The 8,893-nt window shown below is 49.2% G+C and overlaps 1 pseudogene; it reads right to left on the reverse strand.

Moving 5' to 3' along the window:
* Positions 1 to 8,311, reverse strand: part of LOC120053187 — an 83,250-nt pseudogene extending 74,939 nt beyond the window's left edge.
* Between the last annotated feature and the right edge of the window lie 582 nt (positions 8,312 to 8,893).

The raw sequence follows: 8,893 nt of genomic DNA on the forward strand, positions 1-8,893 counted from the left end.
TGTGCCCTGCACTGCTCTACCCTGTGGCCTGTGAAGTGCAATGGCCCTACCTGGCTCCAGCTCCAGAGAGAGAGAGAGAGATGGGAGGTCTACTCTGCTCTCTGTTCCCGCTATGTGCCCTGAAGCTCTGGGCTTTAAGTGTAAAACTCTGATCTGAATAGACTGCCCTCATTTTTATTTTATTTTTTTAACCTTTATTTAACTAGGCAAGTCAGTTAACAACAAATTATTATTTACAATGAAAGCCTACCCCGGCCAAACCCAGACGACACTGAGACAATTGTGCACTGCTATATGGGACTCCCAATCACGGCAGGATGTGAAACCAGGGACTGTAGTGACGCCTCTTGCAATGAGATGCAGTGCCTTAGACTGCTGCACCATAATGGTGCTGAATCTGAGGGTGGGAACCAGACAAGCAGCTAGGCTTGACATGACTTTCAAAGGAAAGCCAAGCTGAGTGCCGATTGAAAACAGACCTCCATCCTCTGCCAGCTTGCTACCCATGGCCCGGCTAGCTGTCTGAATCGCCGTGACCCCAACCAACCTCACTACTCACTGGACCCTTATGATCACTCGGCTAAGCATGCCTCTCCTGTCAATATGTAGAGGTGAATCCAGGCCCTGCAGTGCCTAGCTCCACTCCTATTCCCCAGGCGCTCTCTTTTGATGACTTCTGCAACCGTAATAGCCTTGGTTTCATGCATGTTAACATTAGAAGCCTCCTCCCTAAGTTTGTTTTATTCACTGCTTTAGCACACTCTGCCAACCCGGAAGTCCTAGCCGTGTCTGAGTTCTGGCTTAGGAAGACCACCAAAAACTCTGAAATCTTCATCCCTAACTACAACATTTTCAGACAAGATAGAACGGCCAAAGGTGACGGTGCTGCAATCTACTGCAGAGATAGCCTGCAGAGTTCTGTCCTACTATCCAGGTCTGTATCCAAACAATTTGAACTTCTACTTTTAAAAATCCACCTCTCTAAATACAAGTCTCTCACAGTTGCCACCTGCCATAGACCACCCTCTGCCCCCAGCTGTGCTCTGGACACCATATATGAACTGATTGCCCCCCATCTATCTTCAGAGCTCGTGCTGCTAGGTGACCTAAACTGGGACATGCTTAACACCCCAGCCATCCTACAATCTAAGCTTGATGCCCTCAATCTCACACAAATTATCAATGAACCTACCAGGTACCACCCCAAAGCCGTAAACACGGGCACCCTCATAGATATCATCCTAATCAACTTGCCCTCTAAATACACCTCTGCTGTTTTCAACCAAGATCTCAGCGATCACTGCCTCATTGCCTCCATCCGTAACGGGTCAGCGGTCAAATGACCTCCACTCATCACTGTCAAACGCTCCCTGAAACACTTCAGCGAGCAGGCCTTTCTAATCGACCTGGCCCGGGTATCCTGGAAGGATATTGACCTCATCCCGTCAGTAGAGGATGCCTGGTTATTTCTTAAATAAGCATGTCCCATTCAAGAAATGTAGAACCAGGAACAGATATAGCCCTTGGTTCTCTCCAGAGCTGACTGCCCTTAACCAACACAAAAACATCCTATGGCATTCTGCATTAGCATCGAACAACCCCCGTGATATGCAACTTTTCAGGGAAGTTAGAAACCAATATACACAGGCAGTTAGAAAAGCCAAGGCTAGCTTTTTCAAGCCGAAATTTGCTTCCTGCAACACAAACTCAAAAAAGTTCTGGGACACTGTAAAGTCCATGGAGAATAAGAACACCTCCTCCCAGCTGCCCACTGCACCGAGGATAGGAAACTTTGTCACCACCGATAAATCCACTATAATTGAGAATTTCAATAAGCATTTTTCTACGGCTGGCCATGCTTTCCACCTGGCTACCCCTACCCCGGTCAACAGCACTAAACCCCCCCACAGCAACTCGCCCAAGCCTTCCCCATTTCTCCTTCTCCCAAATCCAGTCAGCTGATGTTCTGAAAGAGCTGCAAAATCTGGACCCCTACAAATCAGCCGGGCTAGACAATTTGGACCCTTTCTTTCTAAAATTATCTGCCGAAATTGTTGCAATCCCTATTACTAGCCTGTTCAACCTCTCTTTCGTGTCATCTGAGATTCCCAAAGATTGGAAAGCAGCTGCGGTCATCCCCCTCTTCAAAGGGGGGGACACTTTTGACCCAAACTGCTACAGACCTATATCTATCCTACCCTGCCTTTCTAAGGTCTTCGAAAGCCAAGTCAACAAACAGATCACCGACCATTTCGAATCCCACCGCACCTTCTCCGCTATGCAATCTGGTTTCAGAGCTGGTCATGGGTGCACCTCAGCCACGCTCAAGGTCCTAAACGATATCTTAACCGCCATCCATAAGAAACAATACTGTGCAGCCGTATTCATTGACCTGGCCAAGGCTTTCGACTCTGTCAATCACCACATCCTCATCGGCAGAATCGATAGCCTTGGTTTGTCAAATGATTGCCTCGCCTGGTTCACCAACTACTTCTCTGATAGAGTTCAGTGTGTCAAATCGGAGGGCCTGTTGTCCGGGCCTCTGGCAGTCTCTATCGGGGTGCCACAGGGTTCAATTCTTGGGCCGACTCTCTTCTCTGTATACATCAATGATGTCGCTCTTGCTGCTGGTGAGTCTCTGATCCACCTCTACGCAGACGACACCATTCTGTATACTTCTGGCCCTTCTTTGGACACTGTGTTAACAACCCTCCAGACGAGCTTCAATGCCATACAACTCTCCTTCCGTGGCCTCCAACTGCTCTTAAATACAAGTAAAACTAAATGCATGCTCTTCAACCGATCGCTGCCTGCACCTGCCCGCCTGTCCAGCATCACTACTCTGGACGGTTCTGACTTAGAATATGTGGACAACTACAAATACCTAGGTGTCTGGTTAGACTGTAAACTCTTCTTCCAGACTCACATCAAACATCTCCAATCCAAAGTTAAATCTAGAATTGGCTTCCTATTTCGCAACAAAGCATCCTTCACTCATGCTGCCAAACATACCCTCGTAAAACTGACCATCCTACCGATCCCTGACTTCGGCAATGTCATTTACAAAATAGCCTCCAATACCCTATAAATTGGATGCAGTCTATCACAGTACCATCCGTTTTGTCACCAAAGCCCCATATATTACCCACCACTGCGACCTGTACGCTCTCGTTGGCTGGCCCTCGCTTCATACTCGTCGCCAAACCCACTGGCTCCAGGTCATCTACAAGACCGTGCTAAGTAAAGTCCCCCCTTATCTCAGCTCTCTGGTCACCATAGCAGCACCCACCTGTAGCACGCGCTCCAGCAGGTATATCTCTCTGGTCACCATCAAAGCCAATTCCTCCTTTGGCCGCCTCTCCTTCCAGTTCTCTGCTGCCAATGACTGGAACGAACTACAAAAATCTCTGAAACTGGAAACACTTATCTCCCTCACTAACTTTAAGCACCAGCTGTCAGAGCAGCTCACAGATTACTGCACCTGTACATAGCCCATCTATAATTTAGCCCAAACAACTACGTCTTCCCCTACTGTATTTATTTATTTATTTTGCTCCTTTCCACCCCATTATTTCTATTTCTACTTTGCACTTTCTTCCACTGCAAATCTACCATTCCAGTGTTTTACTTGCTGTATTGTATTTACTTCGCCACCATGGCCTTTTTTTGCCTTTACCTCCCTTATCTCACCTCATTTGCTCACATTGTATATAGACTTATTTTTCTACTGTATTATTGACTGTATGTTTGTTTTACTCCATGTGTAACTCTGTGTTGTATGTGTCGAACTGCTTTGCTTTATCTTGGCCAGGTCGCAATTGTAAATGAGAACTTGTTCTCAACTTGCCTACCTGGTTAAATAAAGATGAAATAAAAAATAAATAAAATAAATAATAATCCTAGCAATTATGAAAGATCAACGCAACTATAGTGCTGTAAATGCATTTAAGATGCTTGCTTTTGTGTAGGAGGGAAACAGCTAAGTGGCTTCAAACTCTGACATTTAGTTTTAGTCTCAAAGTAAATGGGGGAATCATCCGGGTAATTCAATAGATTAAGGCTTGAAAGATGTGCAAGGACAGAGTAGCTACATTATCAGATACCTATTCTTCCGCATAGAGGAAACATAATAGCACTCAAGACATGTTCTCTTTCCTGGCCTAAGTGAAGACTGCAACATTCAATATTTATAGAGAGCAGCACATGGAATAGAGTCATGATCCCTTCATATCCTGATAATGCTCTGTGTGTGTGTGTGTGTGTGTGTGTGTGTGTGTGTGTGTGTGTGTGTGTGTGTGTGTGTGTGTGTGTGTGTGTGTGTGTGTGTGTGTGTGTGTGTGTGTGTGTGTGTGTGTGTGTGTGTGTGTGTGTGTGAGTGTCAGTGTTTAGCATATCACGTGGTTTTCTTTGCCACTCTAACCATTACCCTAACATGACAAAATACTTTTCAGTTGTCTTTGTATGGCTGTATTCCTCATTAAGTCTCGCCAGAAGAGGACTGAAGAGGACTGGCCACCCTTCAGAGCATGGTTCCTCTCTAGGTTTCTTCCTAGGTTCCTGGCTTTCATAGGAGTTTTTCCTAGCCACCGTGTGTAACGGTCGTCATAGTCGTTCTCCTCCTCAGACGAGGAGGAGCATGGATCGGACCAACACGCAGAGTGGATAGTGCTCATGATAATTTATTAAAACGAAACTGAACACTAACACGAAACAAAATAACAAAAATGAATACAACCGACAACAGTCCCGTGTGGCACGAATACAAACACGGAAACAAACACCCACAAAACACACGTGAAACCCGGCTGCCTTAGTATGATTCTCAATCAGGGACAACGATTGACAGCTGCCTCTGATTGAGAATCATACCAGGCCGAACACAAAATCCCAACATAGAAAATCACACATAGACAAACCCACCCAACTCACGCCCTGACCAACTAAATAAATACAAGACAAAAGAAAACAGGTCAGGAACGTGACATAACCCCCCCCTTAAGGTGCGAACTCCGGGCGCACCAGCATAAACTCTAGGGGAGGGTCTGGGTGGGCGTCTGTCCACGGTGGCGGCTCTGTCGTGGTCCCCACCCCACCATAGTCAAACCCCGCTTCCGTGGCCTCTTCCCAATGGCCACCCTCCATATAAACTCCATTGGATTAAGGGGCAGCTCCGGACTGAGGGGCAGCCCCGGACTGAGGGGCAGCACCGGACTGAGGGGCAGCACCGGACTGAGGGGCAGCACCGGACTGAGGGGCGGATCCTGGCTGGCTGGCTCTGGCGGATCCTGGCTGGCTGGCTCTGGCGGATCCTGGCTGGCTCTGGCGGATCCTGGCTGGCTGGCTCTGGCGGATCCTGGCTGGCTGGCTCTGGCAGATCCTGGCTGGCTGGCTCTGGCGGATCCTGGCTGGCTGGCTCTGGCGGCTCCTGGCTGGCTGGCGGCCCTGGCGGATCCTGGCTGGCTGGCGGCCCTGGCGGATCCTGGCTGGCTGGCGGCCCTGGCGGATCCTGGCTGGCTGGCGGCCCTGGCGGATCCTGGCTGGCTGGCTCTGGCTGGTCCTGGCTGGCTGGCTCTGGCTGGTCCTGGCTGGACGGCTCTGGCTGGTCCTGGCTGGACGGCTCTGGCTGGTCCTGGCTGGACGGCTCTGGCGGATCCTGTCTGGCGGAAGGCTTTGGCTGCTCCTGTCTGGCGGAAGGCTCTAGCGGCTCCTGTCTGGCAGACGGCTCTGAAGGCTCAGGACAGACGGGCGGCTTTGAAGGCTCAGTACAGACGGGCGGCTTTGAAGGCTCAGTACAGACGGGCGGCTTTGAAGACTCAGTACAGACGGGCAGCTCTGACGGCTCGGGACAGACGGACAGCGCTGGGCAGGCAGGCAGCTCAGACAGCGCTGGGCAGGCAGGCAGCTCAGACAGCGCTGGGCAGGAAGACAGTTCAGACAGCGCTGGGCAGGCAGACAGTTCAGACAGCGCTGGGCAGGCAGGCAGCTCAGACACTGGCTGCGCTGGAGAGGAGGAAGGCTCTGACAGCGCTGGACAGGTGGGAGCAACTGGAGAGAGAAGACGGAGAGACAGCCTGGTGCGGGGGGCTGCCACCGGAGGACTGGTACGTGGAGGTGGCACCGGAAAAACCGGACCGTGAAGGAGGACACGCGCTCTTGAGCACCGAGCCTGCCCAACCTTACCAGGTTGAATGGTCCCCGTAGCCCTGCCAGTGCGGCGAGGTGGAAAAACCCGCACTGGGCTATGCTGGCGAACCGGGGACACCATTTGTAAGGCTGGTGCCATGTACGCCGGCCCGAGGAGACGCACTGGAGGCCAGATGCGTTGGGCCGGCTTCATGACACCCGGCTCGATGCCCAACCTAGCCCGGCCAGTGCGGCAAGGTGGAATAGCCCGCACTGGACTAAGCACGCGTACTGGGGACACCGTGCGCTTTACCGCATAACACGGTGTCTGACCAGTACGACGCCCTCTCACTCCACGGTAAGCACGGGGAGTTGGCTCAGGTATCCTACCCGGCTTTGCCACACTCCGCGTGTGCCCCCCCCCCCCCCCCAAGACATTTTTGGGTCTGGCTCTCGGGCTCCCAACCGCGTCGCCGCGCTGCCTCCTCATACCAGCGCCTCTCTACCTTCGCTGCCTCCAACTCCGCCTTGGGACGGCGATATTCCCCTGGCTGAGCCCAGGGTCCTTTGCCGTCCAGGATCTCCTCCCAAGTCCACGAGTCCTGTGTCCTCGGTCTCTGCTGCTGCTGCTGTCTGTTCCCACTCTGCTTGATCCTTTTGGGGTGGGTGTTTCTGTAACGGTCGTCATAGTCGTTCTCCTCCTCAGACGAGGAGGAGCATGGATCGGACCAACACGCAGAGTGGGTAGTGCTCATGATAATTTATTAAAACGAAACTGAACACTAACACGAAGCAAAATAACAAAAATGAATAAAACCGACAACAGTCCCGTGTGGCACGAATACAAACACGGAAACAAACACCCACAAAACACACGTGAAACCCGGGCTGCCTTAGTATGATTCTCAATCAGGGACAACGATTGACAGCTGCCTCTGATTGAGAATCATACCAGGCCGAACACAAAATCCCAACATAGAAAATCACACATAGACAAACCCACCCAACTCACGCCCTGACCAACTAAATAAATACAAGACAAAAGAAAACAGGTCAGGAACGTGACACCGTGGCTCTACATCTGCATTGCTTGCTCTCTGGGTTCTGTATAAGCACTTTGTGACATCTGCTGATGTAAAATTGGGTTATATAAATATATTGAATTGATTGACTGATGACTTACCAAAGAGCCTGCGGTGGAATATGAACTTCCCGGCAAACATTCCGATTACAATGGCCATCAGCCACGAGATGATTTTGAGGACGCTCCATCCTCCACCAGGGTACTTGTTCACTATGAAGGAGAAGCAGTTTCCCACCACGATCATGTGAGCCTCTGTCTGGCTGTGGGAGACAGGGTCCTCAGCAAAGATAAGGAAGTTGCAGAAAGTGACGAGGTAGGCCACAAACAGACGAGACCAGGGGTGCTGGAAATAGTACCGCAAACAGGGATCTATATCCATTTTGAAGGACCCCAAGCCACAGTCCACCTGAAGAGGGAGAGAAGATTGTTGCCTGAGTGAAATCTGCAACAGATTACAGTGGAAATATTACAGAGTTCATGAGATTACAGAGGAAAAACTAGAGACGTCCATCCAGACTGAGATTATTCTAAATTCAGACTACTCAGATTATTCTGTAGCGTGATCACCACACTAATAGCAGCAGGACAGACAAGTGGTCTATCATCCAGACTGAGGTTATCTGAGAAACGTCTATCAGTCAGGTCAACAGTGTAGTTTCAGAGCATCATTATGGTCATCTACTCCTCAAATGGTGTCACATTTGTATTTATTTTACATTTCTCTTCCTTTTAATCTATTATTTCGCCAGGGATGACCTTTGACGTCAGAGGTTTTCCAGAGACCATTCACTCAATCAATAAAATGATCTAAAGATACAGTGTCACACAAGGCAGTCTCTTGGAGCTGCCTCACATTCACTGCCTAGCTGCTTGTCTGGTTCCCACCCTCAGATTTAGCACCATCATGCTGATATTTTGGTTCCACTGCCAGGCAGTGCTTGGGTCAGTTCTCAACAGGACAGTGAGCCCACTGTATTTTTAAATCTGTGGACTATTATTCGCTCCAGGACTTCACCTCGTCACTCACTCACTGCCGTGCACATTCTTGGCGGTCTCAAATATTTCCCTCTGGTTTCCTCCGACCCTGTTTCCTAAAATATCCATACTGGGAATTTGTATGATGATGTAAGGCCCCAGATATAGAGCAGTGTCAAACTGGGCTATGTGGATATTACATTTCACCAGCATCATGTTTGTCTTGCTGTAATGTGCTACCCTAGGTGTTGTTGATGTTATGACTCGGGGGAGGTTTATGACAAATAAGTTAACATATGGATTTTTTAAAGATGGTCATACCAAGGAAGTTTTAGCTACTTGATTTAGAATTTTAGGACCCCTTTAGTTATAAAATATATATTTAAAAACATTTTATGATGAGACATTGAATTTGGCCTTACTGCTATTAGCCCATGGCCCATTGAATAACAGATTCATACATGGAAAAACAGATAGTAAAAAAAAATATCAAAAGGAAGTTTGTTTTAAAGTGTCTGTCCTACACTACAAGGCCAAAAGTAGGTGGACACCCATTCAAATTAGTGGATTTTGCTATTTCAGCCACACCCATTGCTGACAGGTGTATAAAATCGAGCACGCAGCTATGCAATCTCCATAGACAAACAATGGCAGTAGAATGGCCGTACTGAAGAGCTCAGTGACTTTCAACGTGGCACCGTCATAGGATGC

The sequence above is a fragment of the Salvelinus namaycush genome, chromosome 9, assembly GCF_016432855.1.
Source record: "Salvelinus namaycush isolate Seneca chromosome 9, SaNama_1.0, whole genome shotgun sequence".
Classification (NCBI taxonomy): domain Eukaryota; kingdom Metazoa; phylum Chordata; class Actinopteri; order Salmoniformes; family Salmonidae; genus Salvelinus; species Salvelinus namaycush.